A 24329-nucleotide genomic window follows, 5' to 3' on the forward strand; every position below is an offset into this window, starting at 1 on the left:
AAGGAGGAGTAGAGGGAGGGGCAGTAGGGGAAAGTGGGGGACTGTAGATGAAGGGGAGGGATCGGTGGGAGGAATAAGCGGGGGTGGGCAGGTAAGGGAGCAAACAGGTGATGTAGCAATGGAGGATACATCAGAAATCAAGACTAGGTAGAAATGCAATGGAGGCTGCAAATAGCCCATGTACAACAACTATTAACTGGCCCTATGCTTTCCCTAGAGAAAAATAATAAAAGGCTAACATGCTCATCTTGTCTCCACAAGCCTCGAACGTTTCACTCCCATGGGTGGCCCATGATGGCTTGCCCACCACTTCTCCACACGGGGTCTTGTGCCCGCGGAGACAGACGCTATCCCTGACTCTCGTTCTTAATTTAATAATTTATATCTAACATCTCAAAATGTAATTTCTACTTATATCACAAATATACATTATCACAATTTTATGTCTCGTAAATGGGATAAAATTTATTCTACTCTTTACTGATAATGTATTTTTAAAACATACAAAATAGACAAATAACATTGCCTTCTGCAAAATAAATGGAAAAGATAATGGAGATTTTGTTAAGCTTATAAATGGCTATACATTAATTCACACTTCTTGTACTCCAGTTTCTGGCTGTTAATGACAATGTACAATGTAATAGAGCAGCAGGGAATGCTAGCAGAATGCTTGGTTGCATAGGGAGAGGTATTAGCAGTAGGAAGAGGGAAATGCTCATGCCATTGTACAGAACACTGGTGAGACCTTACTTAGAGTACTGGATACAGTACTGGAGACCATATCTTCAGAAGGATATGGATACCTTAGAGAGAGTTCAAAGAAGGGCTACTAAACTGGTTCACGGATTGCAGGGTAAAATTCACCAGGAAAGGTTAAAGGATCTTGACAGGTATAGCTTGGTGAAAAGATGATAAAAGCATTTTAAATACATAAAGGGAAACAACACAGTAAAAGTGGAGACTATATTTAAAAGAAGGAAAAACTACCATAACAAGAGGACATAGTCTCAAAAATAGAGGGACAAAGGTTTAAAAAAAAATAATATCAGGAAGCATCACATTACTGAGAGGGTAGTGGAAACATGGAATAGCCTTCCAACTGTAGTGGTAGAGGTTAACTGGTAGAAGTGTTTAAGCATGCGTGGGATAGGCATAAGGCTAAGCACTTGCTGCTAGTAACAGATCTAGAATTAATATACTATAATGCCCAAAGTCTCAATTCCTATGCATATGCAATAATAAAATATCTGGGCTTACAACAAAAAAATTATGTTAGTCAGTCTTTTAATCTGGAGGCAAACATTATCCAGTAAAAACATTTTGAAACCAATCCCTAATTGTATTACCATTTGTTCAAGAAATCTTGGTTTATTAGAACTTTCTTTTAGTAAATGTTCTTTAAGATAACCCTTCTTTCAGCATGTTATCAATCTTTGTACACAAAGCTAAAACACACTTGTTACTTATACGTGAAACGATAGACATATATATTCTATCTACATATTAACCAATACTTGTCACAGACACCTTCCTGACACAGGGAAACTAATAGCAGGATAATCCTAGTAACCGTAACCTTTTTGTTCATAATATATGGGAATTAAGGAAGACAGCATGTCTTTAAGATAGGATGAGCATGACACAATACACGGGCGGAAAATAAATAAATAAATAAAATAAATAAATAAACTCACGGAATGCAAACAATATACCTACAGCCATTAATCACTTTTCCTCTTCACAATCTAGCTTAACAACTTTGCATATTCCCTCTATCCACATTGCATAGCAATGCAACAAATCACACTTGCCTTTACATTTTTAACTCGTCCAAATAATTCTCTATTCCTGCATCAGATTCACTTTCCTAACCTTCGTAATAAACATTGAGCTACATCCCTGACTCCTTATCTTATACAACAGTCTTGGAGAAAATACTTTGTTCCATTGCTAAATCTTATTAGTTTCTGAATAATTTTACTGAACGCAGAACTGAAAAACCAGGAATGTCACCCCTCCCTCTCCCCCCTCGCGTCTCACAGAAGGCAAGGAGAGAGCCAGCATGAAGTTTTTTAACCATGTCAGCGCTGGAAAGACAGTTACGTTACAATTATTGCAAAAGCAAAGAGACACAAAAACACAACATTTAATAATACTCTTCAGTGAAACTCAATACAAAACCCCCACCCTCTACCAGGGTAATGGCTAATACAAAATACAAAAACAATTATTATGATATACATACATTCTTAACCCTTTGTGATCTAGTTCTTCCTCAGCCCAACCTTCCTGCTGAATTGCATTGCTACTCTGTACCAGTAAGCTTGCTTTCTTCTCTGTCAGTAATCTACCACGTGAAGGCACAGCAATTTTACACACTTTAGCAATCTCTATCTTCAACTAGATCACACGCGCTAGCCAGCCCTTACTGGGCTTGCTTAAATCCTGCCCCATAATCCCTTTTTCCCCTATACCAGCGTCCTAGATATAGGGAGAGAGAAGGAAAACTGAACAGGAACGTCTACAATGCTCGACTGCCACCCGAGAACCGTGGGTCTTTCTCAGGTGCGTCTTCCCAAAAGGTAGACTAGTCACTGAATCCGCCTACCCGGGGTGGTAGACACGGATTGGAGCGAGGTGAGAAGTGTGTGACCAATCACTTCCCTTTTAAGAGAAATGGGAGTGGATAGTATAATAATATAGAAAGTGTAGAAAAGATGAAAGGCAAGGAAAATCCTTAGAGACAGACACAGGAGTTCATGAGACTCCTAATTAGACAAACAAGACAACAAAACAATTGAAATACAGTGCATGCATCACAGTTCAAATAAAATCAACAGTAATCCCTTTCCTTTACTCGTGTGCTTACTCCAAAGTCACCTCCCTCAATCCCGTAGTATCTTACTACCAGCGGCCAAGGATAACAGCTAACACCGGTCCGAAATCCATATGCCTCCCTCGTCACAGCAGCCCACTAATAGTGTCTGCGCTACCCTCACCCTTGTACTGCCCCTATAAAAACCCACTTTATAAGTCTCACTACTCCGTGGTGATGAAGACAGCAATGCCTGCCCGAATTCACGCACCACAAATAAAAATTGGAATGGCTCCAGCTCAGCGCTCAAAGCTGGAGGGTACCACCACTCTGCAAGCAGAGTAACGTGCACAGAGAAGCTAGCTAGGCTATCAAAGTGACACAAGAAGGATCCCCAGGAAACTATGAGTCTACACAATCTCCACAGATCCAACACACCTCTTTTTCCCTACAGCCCCAGCCACGAGGCTCCTAAAAGAGTTAAACAGGAAAAGATGACCCCCAGGAACACATCCACAGGTCAACCCCCCTTTTTCCCTACAACCACAGCACCGTGGTTCCTAAAAGGGGTAAAACAGGCAACAGAAGACCCAGGCAAATCCCCTCAGGTCCACCCCCCTTTATCCCAAAAGGGGTAAAATACAAACAGATAGACAGATATACTGAAGACCCAGGCAAGTCCCCTCAGGTCCACCCCCCTTTATCCCAAAAAGGGGAAAACAAGCAAGACAGAGAACCCCAGGCAAATCCCCTGCAGGTCCCCACCCCCCCTTTATCTCAAAATGGGGAAACAGGCAAACAATTCAAACACACCCAGGCAACAGATAGACTAAAATGCAGGTAAACAAGTGAGTAACGAGGCACCGGGCAAGATATTACCTGTCTTTGATGTCCTCCCGGGAAGCAGTCACAGACACGTGGACGGGTCAATCAAAGGGGCCGGAACATACCGGTGGCTCTGCAGAAGTCTCTACCGTGTACCTGGAGGTGATCAATCTCCTTTCCTACCCCCAGGATTCCCCCGTCCAACCTTGTCTTCCTTAGGACGGCTCACCGGCCAGAGGCCATAGCCCGATGCCCCACGTTGGATGCGCCAAATTGATGTAGATTAATTTAGAAATAAACAAATATGTTTAAATGTCTATCTGTTCCTGTCCAAATCTGAGATGATTAAATTGCGTATACGCAGAAGTAAGCTCACACTGACACATGGAGTTCAGGTTAAAAGCACTTCAGAAAATTTAATGCAATCTGGTTGGAAAACAGTTGTGCAGATCTTTTTAAAAGCAAAATGACATCATCATTGAATATCAGATAATAACAAATAAACATCATTAATTGGATTAAACGTTATGTGACTATATCAGTGTCCACCCATCAATATTATTAATTGGCTCAGGGATTTGAGTGACCAGCTAGGTGTCCTCCCACCGGGAGGTGGTATTGTTCTGGACAAGGGTGTGGACAGAAGGCTCAGGCGCCATCTTTCCCAGCATGAGGTTTACTCGGTGGAAAGGGGGGCTTGAGCGTCATTTTACACAGTCAGTGATATCGGGCCTCATGTCCAGGTGCAAGGTCTCTTATGAATAGAACATTTCATTACTACTGTGTTCTCGTGGCCTTCAAATTATACTATGTTGCAAGTTAGGGGAAAGTCAGTAAAGTCAGCAGTTCCTGAGTTAATCATATCTTTATAGAGAATACAGTCTTTGTCTATTGTATTAGATGTGCTGGGAAATTCTGTCAAGTAAGGTAGTTTTAAAATGAACAAGTTAGGTTATGAGGACAAAATGGAGGATTGAAGAAGTCAGGTTAGGAGGACAAAATGGAGGATTCACAGTATGCAGTTAAAATGGAGTTAGTACAATAATTCAATACAAGTTCAATAAAGATTTTTAATAATTCTACATCATTACAATATGTTAAAATATTCATCGTGACTGATGACATATTGATCCTAACTAATGGAGACGGTATTCAGGGCCTTTATTACTTGAACTTAGAAATATACTTCTTCAATGGGTTTAAAACCGTAGGACTATATTTTGGTGCTTTGACAGCGGAATAAAACTAGTTTGAGAGGTGAGAGCTTAGCTGTCTGTATTTTCTGCTACTCTCCCTAATCGGATAGAAGCTGTTCCAACCTCGTTTTCTTCTGTGTACACTCGTATATTCCGGTGTGCGCGGATCTAATGCTGTGTGCTGTGTGCGCGGGTCTATGTGCGGGTGTACACTCGTACATGTTGGTACCAGTCCCATCTGAGAGTTGAAGAACTGTTTCTGCACAGTGGAATACCAGTCCAGGAGGTGCTCTGTAAATCACATATTGTGATTGGCTGCTAACCACGCCTGCTTCCAGCAACGTTTATTAAAGGGACACTATATTGATCTCATTGAAGTGGTCTGGGTGCAGTGTCCCTGTCCCCCTTAACACTGCAGTGTAAAACATTGATGCTTTACATTGCAGGTTTAAGACTGCTTTTAGTGGCGTTCTTCCAGACATCCACTAGAGGAGCTTCCTGCTCTTTCACGGACTTTAACTACATGAAACAACGTCTAGCGTCTTCTGAATCCCCATAGGAGAGCATTGAGTCAATGCTCTCCTATGGGGAAGGCCTAATGCACTGATGGGGCTCACCATGCATGCATATTACATTCCCCCTCTGGATGGATGATGTCTCACAAGGCGGATCCAGCGTCTAGGGATTTTGGCGCTGGAACAAGGTAAGTGCTTATAGGGCTTTTAACAGTTTCACAGCTGTGGGGGATGGGCAGAGGGACACTATAGTGTTAGGAATACAACTTTGTGATGGCTGTCTCCACAACAAAACACTGACAGATCTTTAAGTAGTAATTTCAGCTGAATTATTGATTTAAACAGATTTATGGAAATAATTTGTCAGGTAACCGTGATGCTTTAGTGGTTCCATCAAATTGTAAAAGTGTGCCACACAACAGACAATGATTGAAGGTATCGGAATCTCTTAACGTCTCAGAGCTGAGAGGAGACAAGTGTTGTCATCACTAAAAGGTTTTACTACTTACGGTAAGGGGTGCAATGGCAACATAACCACTAAAGTTTGCTGTAGTGGTTATGGTTTCTGTCTGTACACCAAACAGTTGATGAGGTGGATGAGAACACTACTTTAATTATTCACAAAGCTCTCAGAAATTAGACACTCGTGAAATCACTATATAAGGAAAATGTAAACCATACTAACCGTATATTTTTTTTCTGACTATCAAGGCAGCATCACTTATGGGTAGCTCTGCCCTCAGGAAACAGAATTCAAATGAGACCAAGTGTATAAAGGGTCCCTCCGCCCCTTTACACACCAGTTCATTATAAAGTCCAAAGCACTTAGGGAGGGAAAATGATGCTGCTATGATAAATAGCCAGGAAAAAGAAAATTACAGTGAGTATGGTTTCAATTTTCCTTATTCCTGGCTAATCATGACACCATCACTTATGGGTAATACGTAAACAAATTCGTAAGAAAAGCCACTTTAAAAAGATTTTTTATGGGAAATGAAACTACGTCCCTTCCTACCACCCCTACCCAACCCACCACCACCCTTAACATCATCAATACCCACCTTAAACCACAATCTAAATTTTATCCATCAAATTGCAAGTCCGGACCTTTAGAGGTTTTTGAAAAACTTGTTTTAAAAGACCTTGATAAAATTAAGAAAAAAAAGTCAGACAAACTTAACTTAAACCCCCAAGAACTAAAAGCACTTAAAGAATTACAATTAGACGAAAATATTGTTATTAAACCAGCGGACAAGGGAGGCGGCCTTGTAATCCTCTCAAAAGAAATGTATATAGAAGAGGCCCACAAACAACTAAACGACACTAATGTATATGAGAAGCTAAAAACAGACCCCAGCCCTCAAATCCAAGCCACTTTATATAATTACTTACTGAAAGGGAGTAACTCCAACATTTTAAACAAAAAAGAATTTAACTACCTCAATAAATCACACCCTAAAATCCCAGTAATTTATTTTCTTCCAAAAATCCACAAAAATGAAACCAACCCCCCAGGCCGCCCCATTGTTTCTGGCATCAACTCTATTTTATCAAACCTATCGGAATACATTGACATTTTACTCCAACCATCTGTAAAAAATATGAAATCCTACCTCAAAGATACTATGTCCCTTCTCCTCTTTTTTAAAGATTTTACATGGCACAATGACTACATTTTAGTGACTTGCGACGTTACATCACTCTATACAATTATCCCCCACGACAAAGGTTGCAAAGCAGTCACAACAATACTTGAAGCCGAAAAGAGAATACCACAACCCCAAATTGACTTCATCATAGAAGGTATTAATATCATTTTAAAAAACAATTTTTTTTGGTTTTTAGATTCTTTTTATATTCAAAAAAGAGGCACGGCTATGGGGACCAGGTTTGCCCCCAGCTACGCTAATCTATTCATGGCAGACTGGGAAACTGAAGCAGTCTGGGGTAACCATGATTGGAGGGCAAACCTGGTCTCATATTTCCGTTACATCGATGATTTATTTTTTATTTGGAAAGGTACTGAAAACTCCTTAAAACTCTTTTTAAATCACTTAAGCAATAATGACAAAGGCATTGTTTTAACCACAGAATTTAGTAAAGAAGAAATCAGCTTTTTAGATCTAAACATTTTTATTAAAGATGGTAAATTAAACACGAAAACTTTTTTTTAAAAAGTGTGTACAAACACAGTCATCGATCAAAACAGTTGTCATTACACTCCCTGGCTAGATAGCGCTCCAAAAAGCCAGTTTCTAAGACTCAAAAGAAACTGCACACTTAACGAAGATTTTAACGAACAAAGCAACATTTTAAAAAACAAATTTTTAGACAAACATTATTCAGAAGAAAAACTTGAAACCATTATCACTAAAATCAAGTCTGGTGAAAGGAGTAGTCTGCTAAAATACAAAAATAAAAACTCCACCACTACCCCTTCCCTACCCATCATTTTTGACTATAATAACAAGAACAAAGACATAAGGAAAACTATCCACAAACATTGGCACATTTTATCTGAAGACCCTGTTCTCAATAAAATGATCCCTGAAAAACCTAATATCATTTTTAGAGGTGCCCCTAATTTTAAAACGCTTTTAACAAAAAATTTTACAAAGACCAAACCATCAAAAAAATTATCCACCTTATCTAACATCAAAGGTTTTTTTAAATGCAGAAAATGTATTGTTTGTAAAACTACCCAAACGTCAGTCCCAAATAAAACCACAACATTTAAATCCAATATTACCAACAAAAGTTATAATATCAAACAGTTCATTACGTGTTGTACGAAAAATGTTATATACCTACTGGAGTGCCCTTGTGGCCTCCAATATGTAGGCATGACGTCAAGGTGCCTAAAAATTAGGATATCAGAACACTGTCGAAACATCAAAAATGGATTTGAAAATCACACAGTGTCCAAGCATTTTCTGACACACCACCAAAAAAACCCCAACGTTCTTAAATTCACCCCTATTCAAATATGCAATATTCCATGGCGAGGCGGCGATATAAGAAATATTCTGGGAAAAGTCGAAATGGAATGGGTTTTTAATCTTAAGACACTAACCCCAGATGGCTTAAATGCAGAATTTGACCTTTTTAATTTTTTGTAATTCTTTGTATTGTTTCATAATAATTTATATTCACTTTTAATTAATATGGTTATTAGGATTATTCTTTTAATAGTAGCAAAATACATTGTAACCTTTATTAGTAATATTTACCCATATACAATCTGCAACTTTATTTTCCTCTTTTTTTAACTTTTTTTTTTTTTTTTTTTTTTATATTTGCACATAAAATTGTATTATATTGTCACTGTTTTTTAATATGTTTTAATATTCTGTATGTTCTCCCCCAACCATAATTACATTCCACCCCTTTGCCCTTTAAATATAGTGCCCACCCTTACATTTCACCCCTTTTGCCCTTCAACAATATGGCCGCCTTCTATTTACACTCCACTCTACTAAGATGGTCCCAGGGCCACGCCCTTGCGACCTTTAACCTTTCATTTCACAACCTAATTTCTTCCCTCCCTCACATAAAAGCCTATTTCTTTTTATACCCCTCAGGTCATATGGGGGCTTAGTACTACCCTATACTATTAAAATATAAAAACGATTATTTTTTACTGTTTTAACTTGTCCACCTATTATATGTGTAAACCAATGTCATGTGACCAGGACTACATTTCCCTGCATTCCCAGCGAATACACACAGCATTATGCCGACCCCGCCCACCTTTTTGGTTTAAAAACGGCCACGCCCTCGCGACCTTTAACCTTTCATTTCACAACCTAATTTCTTCCCTCCCTCACATAAAAGTCTATTTCTTTTTATACCCCTCAGGTCATATGTGGGTTTAGTACTACCCTATACTATTAAAATATAAAAACGATTTTTTTTTCACTATTTTAATATGTCCACCTATCATATGTATAACTGAAAGTCATGTGACTGCAGTCACATGGTAATGATGCCATTTTGGCGCCAATCTTTGAAATTCATTGCAAATTAGCTGCCTATATAATGTGAATAGCCAGGATTATTTATTCTACACTTGAAAAAGCCTACTGTTTGGCGAAACGCGTTGTGTATTTTTACTCTGTTTTATATTAAAGTATTTTGTTACTACCTTTTACTTTGGGTTAGTTCATTTACTTTATATGCTGCTGTTTTATCCTGGCTGATCTTTTTATCATCATTTTTAACAAGATCCAGTACTGCAAAAGAAATCCCTGGTGGGGATTATTCCACCTACGCTTGGTTCATAGAGCAGTGTGGCTGCTCTGAACACTGTAAGTACGTTTCTTTTTATCACTTTGTCATTTTTACATAAGGAAAACACTATGGGCCCTCTCTTGTGATTTTATTTTCATAAGACCGGCACTACAAGCATCACTAGAGGAATATCCTACACGTGGGGAGTTTAAATACCACTGTATGCTGTTTTACTCAGAGCTGGTTATAGCTCTCTAAATTGTAAGTTGGCACTCTTAGGACCTCTGTGTTGTCTGTTGTTGCAGTACTACCTAAGTTATTGCACCATTGGGTTTTTTTCTTTTATATATTTTATATGCTGACGTCTGTCTCAGAAGTTTTAAAGAATCGTGTGGAGACTCCAATTGCCCAGTTATATCCTACATGTGGGGAGTATCAAATACCACTGTAAGCTGTTTTACCTAGAGCTGGGCTTAGCTCTAAAAATTGTAAGTTGGCATTTCTCTACGTCTGTGTTGTTCGTGATCCTCTCTACCATACGGTTTTGCACTATTGGTCCCCCCCTTCTCTGCTTTTGTGTTTCATATCCAACCACTGCGATTCCAAAGCAAGAACAGAAGAACATTTACTCAAGGTCTACACTGTACCTATAGAGACTTTCCTTTTTGTGTTATCGTTTTCGTTTATTTTATCCAGCGCACCCTGTATTTGTTGTTTTTTGTTTTCTCCATGGGTAATACCCAAGCTAATTTAAGAAGGGTGGAAGAAAAAAGAATAATTCACAAAAAAGCACCAAAAGTGATTATTTTTTATTTTTTTATAAGCTGTGAACCGAATACAAAACACAACTACCAAATTTTATAGAGGAGGAGGCCAAGTCCAACGTGTAGTGTTTACTGCATGTCACTGAGGAAGACCAAGTGGCTGCCTTGCAGATCTCATCCGGAGGCACCTCTGCCCAGTTGGCCCAAGTTATAGAAAGAGTTCTTAAACAGTGAGCTCTGATCTTGGCCAGTAGACATTTATTATTCTTCCAGTGTGCATCTGATCCAACGTCTAAGAGTTGAAGAAGAGGCTGCTTCCCCTTTCTTGGACCCATTGGGAAGGATGAAAAGTTTTTCCCACTTCATAAAGTCTTTTGTAGTTTCCAAATATTTGATTTAAATATTCTCGAATATCCAGTTCATGACGTTTTACTTCTACTGGAGTTTAAGGATTTGGCATGAAGGAAGGTAAAACGACTTCATCACCCACGTGGAAAATGGATACCACTTTAGGAAGGAACTTTTGAACAGGTTTAAGAACTATTCTGTCATGGAAAATTCAGAGCATGAGAGTCTAGAGATGAAAAGGCTTGAAGTTCGGAAATACATTTAGCAATTGTAATTGCCACCAGAAAAAAACGTTTTGGAAGTAAGATGTTGGATAGAAATCCGTAAGAGATCATTATAAAATGTAAATGAATCAAGGATGTATACAAGGCATATTATCTTTTTTAATGTAATTGTAATAGAATAAATATAAGAAATCAAAAAAGGAGGTTTTATATGAACTTGGTCTATTGTACAGGGAGTGCAGAATTATTAGGCAAATGAGTATTTTGACCACATCATCCTCTTTATGCATGTTGTCTTACTCCAAGCTGTATAGGCTCGAAAGCCTACTACCAATTAAGCATATTAGGTGATGTGCATCTCTGTAATGAGAAGGGGTGTGGTCTAATGACATCAACACCCTATATCAGGTGTGCATAATTATTAGGCAACTTCCTTTCCTTTGGCAAAATGGGTCAAAAGAAGGACTTGACAGGCTCAGAAAAGTTAAAAAATAGTGAGATATCTTGCAGAGGGATGCAGCACTCTTAAAATTGCAAAGCTTCTGAAGCGTGATCATCGAACAATCAAGCGTTTCATTCAAAATAGTCAACAGGGTCGCAAGAAGCGTGTGGAGAAACCAAGGCGCAAAATAACTGCCCATGAACTGAGAAAAGTCAAGCGTGCAGCTGCCAAGATGCCACTTGCCACCAGTTTGGCCATATTTCAGAGCTGCAACATCACTGGAGTGCCCAAAAGCACAAGGTGTGCAATACTCAGAGACATGGCCATGGTAAGAAAGGCTGAAAGACGACCACCACTGAACAAGACACACAAGCTGAAACGTCAAGACTGGGCCAAGAAATATCTCAAGACTGATTTTTCTAAGGTTTTATGGACTGATGAAATGAGAGTGAGTCTTGATGGGCCAGATGGATGGGCCCGTGGCTGGATTGGTAAAGGGCAGGGAGCTCCAGTCCGACTCAGACGCCAGCAAGGTGGAGGTGGAGTACTGGTTTGGGCTGGTATCATCAAAGATGAGCTTGTGGGGCTTTTCGGGTTGAGGATGGAGTCAAGCTCAACTCCCAGTCCTACTGCCAGTTTCTGGAAGACACCTTCTTCAAGCAGTGGTACAGGAAGAAGTCTGCATCCTTCAAGAAAAACATGATTTTCATGCAGGACAATGCTCCATCACACGCGTCCAAGTACTCCACAGCGTGGCTGGCAAGAAAGGGTATAAAAGAAGAAAATCTAATGACATGGCCTCCTTGTTCACCTGATCTGAACCCCATTGAGAACCTGTGGTCCATCATCAAATGTGAGATTTACAAGGAGGGAAAACAGTACACGTCTCTGAACAGTGTCTGGGAGGCTGTGGGTGCTGCTGCACGCAATGTTGATGGTGAACAGATCAAAACACTGACAGAATCCATGGATGGCAGGCTTTTGAGTGTCCTTGCAAAGAAAGGTGGCTATTTGGTCACTGATTTGTTTTTGTTTTGTTTTTGAATGTCAGAAATGTATATTTGTGAATGTTGAGATGTTATATTGGTTTCACTGGTAAAAATAAATAATTGAAATGGGTATATATTTGTTTTTTGTTAAGTTGCCTAATAATTATGCACAGTAATAGTCACCTGCACACACAGATATCCCCCTAAAATAGCTAAAACTAAAAACAAACTAAAAACTACTTCCAAAAATATTCAGCTTTGATATTAATGAGTTTTTGGGTTCATTGAGAACATGGTTGTTGTTCAATAATAAAATTAATCCTCAAAAATACAACTTGCCTAATAATTCTGCACTCCCTGTATAGATGTTTTGTCTGTCATAACACGTGTAGTTGTCCCTAGGGGCAGTGTTTACATGAAAATGCCTGAAGTGAGCTATTCTACTCACCAGAACATTAAGCTGTAGTTGTTCTGGTGACTAAAGTGTCCCCTTTAAAAAAAAGAAATCTGTGAGAGAGAGGCATATGGCGGTTCCGTTAAAACTTGCAGATCTAGAAGAAGATCCCAAGGAGGAGCGGTATTACTTGCTGGGGGACTGATTCTCAGAGCTGCCTTGAAAAATCTTTAAATAAGTTGGTGTGAAATCCAGGGTGTATCCTGGAGCACAGATAAAGCTGAAGACTGGACCTTGAGAGTACTTAAACCAAGTCCTTCATCGAGACCTGCTTGTAAAAATTAAAAAAATTGAATGTGTGATGGATTTACAGAGTCTATAGAAACCAAACCAGCCCATAATATGAAGGTTTCCCAGATTTTGTAGTGACAGGAAGAAGTAGCTTTTTTTCCTAGATTTAAGCAGTGTATCCACAACTTTATCTGATAGACCCTATTTTAATAGAGTTGATAGTTCAGAAGCCATTCTCCCAGATTCCATGGAGATGGGTTCAGATGATGTACTAAGCCTTGGACTAGAATGTATGTCCTGGGAGGAGTTTCCAAGGACTGGATATGGCCTTCTTAAGTAGGAAAGGAAACCTGGGTCTTCTCGGCCATACAGGGATAATGGCAATGATCTTTTTCCTTTCTTTGCGGATCTTCAATAGGCGAGGAATGATAGAACACGTACCCCAGATCAAATTCCCACAAGTATCTTCCTTGGATTCTTTCTTTTGAAGGAATTTCTTCTATAACCCTTTGGTCTAAGGGTTTGGAGAGTATTAGTACTATAGCCTCTTTCTTTGTGGGAGTCGAGACCTTTGACTCTTTGAAAATATTTGATGTTGGAAACTCTGTAAATTCCAGGTTGTACCCTTCTTCTATTATTATTTAATTTGTTTTTATTATTATTTTTTTTGTAGATTGTAGATTATGCTAACGTAGTGTACCTATAATCTTAATTTTAATAATGACAGAAGGCGAGTATTTTGCATAACTTTCTTTACTTTATGCCTCCAGCAGCACAAGTCAATCAGAAAACTTTAAACCAATCAGTAACAGGCATCACATCTATATATAAAGCCCTGACAGTCACATGATTTCCTCTTTCTTTGATGCGAAAGCAGTCTAATACAACGTCAGGGAATCCAAATAACAGTCCTGAGCAACGTGTAGAACATAACTGGGAACCTTCCAGCTTTATCTTGTCGAATCCATCTATGATGATTACGCTGAAAAGAACAGAAATACGTGAAAGGTGATGGAAACCAACTGTTGTCCACATTAAATCCAGTACTATACGTATCTATATTTATATTAATTTAATATACTGAAACATTAAACAGCCATAGTATACTTAATAATCAACCCGGATCTAACACATGTCAACCAGATCAGCATCCCATAAATCTACTGAAATACCAAAACCTTATAATTACACTGAGAAAATGACAAGCCAGAATATTAAAATTTCCCAGAGTATAGGGAGGGAAAATATTTGCCTCCTGTCATTATTAAAATCAAGATTATAGGTACACTACGTTAGTATAATCTGCAATTTTATCACATGACAGCAGGCTTCATATTTTGCATTTTTAAAGCTGTGGTATGAGCGAGAAGGATGCGTGTTTGGTTGACGAAAATATACGGAAGTAGTCTATCCGTGTCCAATTCGTCGCTGTAAAATATAGAGGGCCCCCCCATGAAGGCCTGAGAAGCAGCTGTGCCTCGTACTGAATGAGTACCCAAATCACGTCTCCACCCCCGCTAGCGATAACAACCAATGAACCCATCAAGACAGAATGTTCATGGTAACTGGCTTGTATGGTTGGTATAAGACCAGCAGATGTCCTGAATGTGACAATCTAAGTGTTGTTGTGATCTCCATGTAACGAAGTACCGCTTTAACTGCACAAAGACTGGGAAACCGCCGGGAACAGGGTAAGATACGGAAGATTTAGTTCTACAAGACACCGTAGAAATCATTCCTTCCGGTGATACCGAAAAGACCGTCTACGTCGAACTCCAGTACAACTGATACCCGACGAAAAGACCTAAAAGTAACATGACTATTGTAACGGATCCACTGGCACCCCGACCGGGTACCTCCATTGAAAGATGCTCCTAGCGCTTCCAGAGGACTCCAAGCACTCCACCAGACACCATAAGCACCGCAGGCTGCAGCTATCTCCCTTCAGAACGAAGCAGGAACAAGCTCTTACAAGAGCTCAGTGATTATAGTAAGGGAATATGCCTAGCATAGCATTCCCTTGTAGCAGATTCCCCCAATAAGAGACAGGACTCAAGTTGAGGGTAAAAATAGAACTCTCTGGCTGCTAGCTTGCAGACCTTTTTATTAGGTGCTCCCATGAAGGGGAGGGACACACACAGTAACGTACATTAACCAATCACACAATAGTTACATCCCACACATAGCCCTCCCCTCTACCTGTAAACTAATTATCTGTACACACAGGAAAATACAATTATCATAGGTAGGGAAAATACAGTTTTTACACAACATTCATAACTCCCAAAATATACATCACATTCGCATAAATACATATTCACAATAAATCCATTCGGGGGAACAACATACTCAAAAATCATACGAATTGGACCAGGGGTTCAAAAGTTAGTACAAATGTGCATTTGACCTTGTGGAAGCATGGTTTTTCCAGCTCAAACTAGTTCCCCAGAATCCTCTATCCTGGAGACAATGGAGAAGCTGATTTAATTATATCCAGGGACAAACACAGCCTCCATTAAGCACATGTTACCAGCAACCACCAAAAGACATAAAAATACATAACTCCTGTTATACTAAACAGAACCCCCACATTCAACCCATCCCCAGATGGCTTGGATCTGAGCGCTCAACATATCCAAACAGCGCTCAGATGCCACAAACACAGTTCAAACGCCATGGGGTTTAAGTTTCGTATGGGCTGATGAGAGGGCCCATAATCCTGGGGCAGCCCAATAACCCACAGTATGCCCAAATACCGTGCATAAAGGGCCAAATCGCCCAGGGACCGTAGTCACAGGGTAAGAGGCGGGCAAGCAGCCCCCTCCAAAACACAGTGGCGAAGTGGCTTTCGCTACATATCTTCCCATTCGGGGGTAGACTAACCAGGTACCTGACCTTCTGCCGGTCAGTACCTAGATTAGTCGGGCAGCCCACCCATAAAACAAAATTAGCAGAGTAGCCCCCCCACAATAAAGAATTCACAGAATGGCCCACCCACGGTACATAGTTCACAGAGGGTCTAACCCACAAAACAAATTTAGCAGTGTAGCCCCCCACAATAAATAATTCACAGAATAGCCCCCCCACAATAAGTCATACTGGCCTGTAGGTCCCAAGTTGTGGGGTGAAACTGTGGCACCAATCATGTAATTTTAATTAACACAACATCTAAACCAGCTCATTAGACATTTCCTGGAACCATCCAATAAAAATAATCTACCAGATTCTACAAGCTGAAATTTTAACTTGCCTAAACAGATATTTTATCTTATTTTAGAGCAAATCAATACACCTGGATAAATATCACAATATGCTAACATGTGATTGTAACCACATTAATATAAAATTATTATTTTCCCACCTGCAGAATGGGATGCTATAACTATATATTCTTTAGTAACTAAGATTTCTAAATATCGAAATCTGATCGTGATTTATCCAGTCATACATCATGCCATTAGAAACTTTTTAATTAATTTAGATTAATTAAATTAAACCAGTATAATTACCAGTTAGGTAGATATTCTCATCATATGAGTAAGTAGTCTCAGGAACTTGTTTGGATTTCTCGCTCTGACTCTGCTTTTCTTTCTTGGCCTGCGATCCTGACTTCTTACAATCGCCTCCACTGCTCACATCCCCCGACTCTTTAACTTAGCCCTCTCTTCCCTTTGTCTTAACTTTTTAAAGGGAAAAATTCTCTGTTCGTCACTAGGTGAGAGACCAATAGGGAAACTGGGGGTATGGTTACCTTCCAGATAGCAATTTAGGTATTTGGTCCATAGAGGGCAGTCTCGTCCCACTAAACATACCTATCCAGGAAAGAGTTAACTTTTCCCGGTGGCTATTCTGACGTTATTTGGCTTATCTATATGGCTGCCATAATTTTAAGTTTACTTGTCAGTTCAAAGAGTTTGCCTCAGTCTTTGTGTCTGCAATTTCTGTCGTAATTTCTAAAATTGACAGTTTAAACTTAATTTCAACTTTTGCTTTACAATGGGGCCTTGTGAAATTTAGAAAGTAAAATTTAATTATTTAATCTTCTCTGTCACGAGTGTCTGGGTTTAGAATTATTTCTATTCCATTAACATTTAGACAGTCTTCCATCCCCCGTTCTCATTTCTTATCACTTGGTTTGTATATACAATGCATTCTTTAGCTCCGGCTAGGTCAGTCACAGAAAGGATAGAAATTTGTGTCTTTGTTAGCTTGAAATCCAAAATGGAGTCTGCTCTGTTCTGAGTGATTCAGGCAGTATACACTTTTAATTTCTATCATAGCACAAAATGTCTGCCGATATAAATATCCTGACAATCCGCACATGGAAATGTGATTAATAGCATTTACTGTTCTGTCAGGAAAAGTTGTGCCGAGCAACATTGGTAACCTGGTAACTGCTTTTGGGGTCAAAGGCCGGTTACAACCAATCAGATGCACAGGCGGGGTATTTAGGCCCAGTTCTCCTCTTGCTCAGTGCCCTGTCGTGGTTTCCCTTGTGGTTGTCCGAGAGCGCATTATTGATTCTGGTTATTCTGGTTATTTGACTTTGGCATTGATTTTGACTTCCCTGTTTTCTGGCATCCCTGACCCCTGGCTTTTCCTTATCGTTGTGTCTCTTTCTGTATCCCTTGACCTCGGCTATTTCTGACTATTCTTAGGTACGTTAGTACGGCCATTCTAAGGTCCGGTATACGTTACCTATCAGTTCTCTGTGTTACACAATTCTACGTGCTGGATCATATTGTAATCCTGACATTACGGTATGGCCATAGATCCTGTAGAATTGTGTAAGCACATAACTGCTTGCGAAAGGAAACTGGAGGATAATGATCACCGCTTGGATCAATTTGCCCAGGCCTAGTATCTCCCTATCTCCTCCCCTGCATTTTGATGGTAATATTCAAGAATGCCGGGGATTTCTTAACCAAATGGAGTATCATTTTGAGGCCTCACCGGGATCTTTTCCCAGAGACAGAGCTAAAATTGGTTACCTAATGAATCAGTTAAAAGATAAAGCTTAAGCTTGGGTCAATCCATTATGGGAGAGAAATAGGAGTGTGGCACACAATTACCAGGAGTTCCTTACGGAATTCAAACTTACGTCTCTACTGCCCTGATGCATATCAGACAAGGGAACCGATCTATTTCGGAATATGTCATAGAATTTCGTACCCTAGCTTCCGAGGTAGACTCGACTAATAGTTGGTTAATCTCTGCATTTAAAAAGGGACTATCTGAAACTATGCTAGATGAGATTGCTGCCAAAGACTTACCCAAAAAGCTTAATGAATTTATCACTTTTGTCACTTTTGGCTTTTCCTTATCGTTGTGTCTCTTTCTGTATCCCTTGACCTCGGCTATTCCTGACTATTCTTTGGTCCGTTAGTCCGGCCATTCTAAGGTCCGGTATACGTTACCTGTCAGTCCTCTGTGCTACACAGTTCTACGTGCTGGATCATACTGTAATCCTGATATGTTTTTACCGACTGCACGCATGGTCCCATGCCCAAAACAGTTACAAAGAATCGCGGCTAAGTGCCGCTGCGGGACCGACCAGGAACCGCAAACTCTTCATGACAAAAATAGTTCCAAGGCATTCGCGGGTAAGTCCCCCTGAAATCTATTTGCAGTTTCGGTCCATGCGAACGGCTGCCAGGTGTGGTGGCATTTTGTCATCAAACTAATATGGTGACCAGGGGTCATGTGACCAAGCTCATGTAGTTCTTTCTTACAGAGGGATATGCTTTACCCTTTGTTATAGTAATTGGGCAATTCAATACCTTTACAAGTCAGGAAAGAGATAACAACTTCCCCCTATCTGTATCCCTCCCTGTTCCTTCTTGGCTGTGCTACTGATTTTTATAATGGTGAACTATGAGTGGGATCTGGTGACTTTTATAAGATTTAGTTGTTACTGTTAGTTAGTTAGATTGTTGTTGCTGTTGTTGGTATAGTTAGTTAGATTGTGTGTCCTTATTTGTATGTTGTTGTTGTTTTGTCTCTGAATAAATATTTGTTAAAGTAGACGGACCAGAGTTTATATATTTATGTTTATATAATAAGTTATAGAGTTTGGTAAAATACTACACCAGGGAACAAATGTTCGGTTCTATGGAAAGTGCCGAACCAGAGCGAATAAAATATGGGTCTTTACAGTCGTTGACTTGGCCCATAGTCTTTTGACAAGAGGCTGGCCAGAAGGTCCCTCCAAGCACCCGTGATGAGGTTCAGTTCATCACACTCCCCCTGACCGGAGATCCAAGCTATAGTACCTTCTAATCCCACCCCTTACCGGGGGCCACCCAGACATCAGCCCACCCCGCCTAGAACCAATCTTCGATGTTACCGTTGCCAACAGCTAGGACATGTCCACAGCAACAGCCCCTTGGAGCCCCCTCAACCTTCCTGAATCACAGCCAGATGAGTGCTGGAGGGTACTCCACGAGGTCGACCCCGTTCAGGCAGCTAACCAGGACAATCGACAGCAACACCAACAAGCAGTGTGGGTAAACGGCCAGTCTGCTAGTAGAGGTGCCGGGGCAAACCCCGCTCCGAGAGCCCCCCTACCGTATCCCTGAAGCAGTCCGAGAAGGAATGCGGAAGGAGATACAAGAGATGCTACACCTAGGAGTTATCGAGCACTCTGACAGCCTGTGGGCTTCGCCTGTGGTTCTTGTACCATAGAAAGATGGGACCACCCGGTTCTGCGTGGACTACAGGCGACTGAATGATTGGACCACCACCAATGCGTATCCCATGCCCTGGGTAGAGAAGCTATTAGATTGTATAGCCAGGGGACGGTATCTGACCGCAATCGACTTATGCAAGGGATATTGGCAGATTCCCCTGGCCGAGGAGGCTATCTCCAAGTCGGCCTTCATCACCCCGTTTGGCTTGTACCAATTTAGAGTCATGCCATTCAGGATGAAGAATGCCCTGGCCACCTTCCAGTGCATGGTGGATAGGCTCCTCGATGGCTTCCAGGATTTTTGTACCAGGACGACATTGTGATCTACAGTGAGTCCTGGGAAGAACACTTTGTTCATGTAGGGGCAGTGCTAAATAAGATTCGGGCCGCAGGCCTGACTCTGAAACTGGACAGGTGCCATCTTGGCATGGCAGAGGTCCAGTACTTGGGACACCAGGTGGGGTGTGGGAAACAGCGGCCAGAACCCGCTGAGATAGAAGCGGTAGCTAACTGGCCCACACCCGCACCAAGACCCAGATATTAGCATTCTTAGGGACCACCAGGTACTACAGGCGCTTTGTACCAGACTATAGTACTATAGCTAAACCCCTGACTGACCTGACAAAAAAGAGTTTACCCAGGCAGATCCTGTGGTCTCCCGCATGTGAAGCCGCTTTTCAGTCTCTCAAACAAGCTCTAGTGAATGCCTCTGTCTTGGCTGCCCTAGTCCCTAATTAAAGTTTCATTGTCCATGCTTCCATGTTCAGGCTGGGGGCCGTTTTAAGTTGGAGAAGATGGAAGAGAGCACCCTGTAGCGTATTTCAGCAGCAAATTGTTACTCAGGGAGGTGAGCTACATGGCAATGAAAAAGGAGTGCTTGGCATTGGTTTGGGCTTTACAGAAATTGACTCCTTACTTGTATGGACAAGAATTCGCCTTGATTACCGACCACAACACGTTGGTGTGGCTAAACCGGGTCACAGGGGATAATGGCCTATTACTACGGTGGAGTTTGGCCCTGCAACCCTACAACTATACCATCCACTACCAACCAGGGAAGCAAAACGGCAATGCCGATGGGTTCTCCTGGCAAACAGAGAACACCAACAGAATAAACCCCGGGCATCCCCAAGTTGACCCGAAAAAGGTAAAACCGAGTCTGCTTGAGTGTTCCACAAGGAGGGAGCACTGTGACAGATCCCCTATCCGTGGATTGTCCCCCTTTTAATTTCTGTTACTTGCTACACTGGGTGGTTCGGTATATGGGATTCACCGAACCTCTGAGACCCATCTGGTTCATAAACCGACCAAACTGCTGAACAGCCAGACCACCCAGGGGAGTTGTGTGCTGCTCATTGACCCTGTTGACCCTTGTTCTCACCTCAGTAACCCCAATTAACCCAACGTTCTGAATGGTTGGCTGGGTGGCTGTCGTTCGCATGAGCGAAGACGTGGTGTAGGCCATCTTTAGCCGCCAATGCATACCGCGGTGTTTGGCCGTCGAGTCCATGGAACTCAAATGCGAACACTGCGGGGACTTCCATCTATTCATATCTTCGATTGGGCTCGTATGAGAAGAACGGTGTTCGGTGGGAACAATCATAATACAGGAAAACACTGGGACACTCCCAGTACAAACATATAATCCCCTCCTCTCTACCTGGAGATAATTGAAGCTGATAAAGTTATAACTTAATTATCTCTAGGCAGAAAAATTTAAATTTCCCCAAACTTTGAAACGCACCCTAATATCACCCAGATCAGTTCAGGGGTTTTCGATTTCCATGGAAGTCTTAGGTGACCGGCCATACACGAGGCTCCTGACCAAAACAGTTCCACAAGTTTGGGTGGTTTGGCCGGTTTAATTCGTATATTCAAGAAAAATGAATAAACGCACGAATGGCTCCCCCTGGTTCATATGAAACAAGTTTCCCTTGTTCGTGGGAAGAAAACTACCGAACAGCGCTCTCCCCGCTGTTCGGGAAAAGGAAGCAGGCATTCGTACAGTTTTGATCGGTGCTCGGGAAGTTGAGTGTCCGATTTTAGTTCCAGACACTCGACAAACACGTCCCGCTGCCTCCTTTCGTGCAAACAAAGGAGAGCCCTTAAATGACTGTTGTCTTTGAAGTTAATGACCATGGGGGGGTGGTCTTTGAAGTTAATGACCCAGGGGGTGGTCTGTGTTCGGTAGTTACATCTACCGAATGGAATTATATGAAACAAACAAAATAACTTGGTGATTTCTTCACAAATGTATTGCTAAATAAATTATGTCTGACAAAAGAAATCGTTTTCTTAAAGTTTTGCCCTCTTTTTACAGCTCTAACCTCACATTGGTTTCGGCACACCTCAACAGACTTTCATTATACCATAACCATACGTTCCTCTAAATGTTCCAAATGGAAGGCTTGGCCTGTAATTGTGGGAGGGACTATTAGTCCCATTTAAACCCAGTGAGCCCCTGCTTACCTGTCATCGACGATCTCGGAAATTCCCCTCCCACCGCACCCTTTATTATTTCATATTATCTAGGTGGGCCCTCTTTTTACAGGTCTAACCTCACGTCGGTTTCGGCACACCTCAAACGACTTTGTTCTTATTATACTTTCATTATATCATAACCATACATTCCTCTAAGTGTGCCGTACACAAATGTGTATATATATATATATATGTGTGTGTGTGTGTGTGTGTGTATGTGTATATATATATGTGTGTGTGTGTATAGATATATATATTTATGTGTGTGTGTGTGTATATGTATATGTGTGTGTATATATATGTGTGTGTGTGTGTGTGTGTGTGTGTGTGTGTATATATCTATCTATCTGTGTGTCTGTATATATGTATGTATATATGTGTGTATATATATATGTGTGTGTTTGTGTATATATTTATGTGTGTGTGTGTGTGTTTTTACACACACACACATATATATGTGTATATAAGTTAAATTGGATTTTTTTTTTTATATAAAAACGTTATCTTTGGCCAGCGTTTGTGACTAAGTGGGTCCTACAAAAGACTGGACATACCCCATTTTGAATAGTGTGGGTTGTCTACTTTTACAAATGGTATGCCATGATGGGGTTAATTTTCATTCCTGGGCTGCTATACGGTCTCAAAGGCACATAGGTCCAGCAAACCAATCTGGGAAATTTCAATGTGCAAACATGGATCCCTGTAATTCTGTAAAAAAACATAAAACCTGTACATTGAGGGCACTGTTGTACTCAGGAGATGTTGCGGAACACATATTGGGATGTTCTTTGTCAGTAACAGGAGCTGAGAATCCATGCCTAAAGTACAATGTGAGAGAAAAATGACTACCCAAAGGTTTGAAAAAGACTGGTGGTAGAATTAGTGCATGATAAGCAGGGCCGGACTGGGCAACAAAATTCGGCCCGGGCATTTTTTAATCACAGCGGCCCCCTGAGAAGGGGGTGGAGGCCAGCGAGGGTGTGTTTTGTGTCACTAACGACAAGCACCCCCCTCTCACAGTGAGCATGTTGGTTCAATGCTCTTCCAGGGCAGACCATGCACAGAGCTCTGCTGAAGAGCTCTAGCATGAGTAAAAGGCCCTGTATTTGTTCTGCACGGCGCAAGCAAATTTAATAACATGCTTGCACTGTGTTTGCATTTAACTTGTCTCTGTTATCCTTAATTTGGAAATTCAGGAAAGAGTATTGTGCATGTGTTTGGAGCCTGCTTGTGGGATTGCGTGTGTGTAGAGTGAGCTGATTGTGGTGTGGTATTGTGTAATAAGGTCGATTTCATTTGTGTTTGTGGTGTAATATGTGTGGCTAGGGGCTGTAGAGAGTGTGTGTATAGGGGGCATAGTGTGTATTGGGGATGTAGCGAGTGTGTGCATACGGGTTGTAGTGTGTGTAGGGGTTGTAGAAAGTGTGTGTTTAGAGAATGTTGTATGTGTTTGCTTACAAGGAATGTAGTGTGTGCATAGGGGATCCAGAGTTTGCATGTCAGGAATGTATGGTGTGTAGGTGGTGCAGTGTGTGTAGGGGATCTAGTGTGTAAAGGACCCAGAGTGTGTATAAGGGAGAGAGAGAGTGTGTGTTTAGAGGATTCAGAATGTATATAGGGATCTAGTGTGTGTGTGTGTAGATTAGATGATCCAGAGTTGGGTAAGGGATATAATATGTATCTGGAGCGTGTGTAGTGGTGCAGTGAGAGGGGTGCTGTAATATATATAGACGTATTGTATGTGTGAGGGGCGCAGTGTGTTGGGACTGCTGTGTGTATGTGTGAAGGGTGCAGCGTGTATGTGTAAGAGGGGTGCAGTGTGTGAGGGTGTTCTTATCTGCCATCACATTCTAATTTTCTTTGTCTGTTAACTCTGTTTTAAATATTATACATGTGTGTGTGTGGGGGGGTGCTGTGTGGATGAGGGTGCTGTGTGTGTAAGTGTGCTGTTAGTGTGAGGGTGCTGTGTGTGTCCTGTTAGTGTGAGTGTGCTGTGTGTGTGTGTGTCGGATGGTGCTGTGTTTGTGTCTGAGGGTGCTGTTTGTGTGTGAGGGTGCTGTGTGTGTGAGTATGCTGATAGTGTCAGTGTGCTGTGTGTGTCTGAGGGTGCTGTTAGTGTGTTTG

Source organism: Pelobates fuscus, chromosome 8, assembly GCF_036172605.1.
Source record: "Pelobates fuscus isolate aPelFus1 chromosome 8, aPelFus1.pri, whole genome shotgun sequence".
NCBI lineage: Eukaryota > Metazoa > Chordata > Amphibia > Anura > Pelobatidae > Pelobates > Pelobates fuscus.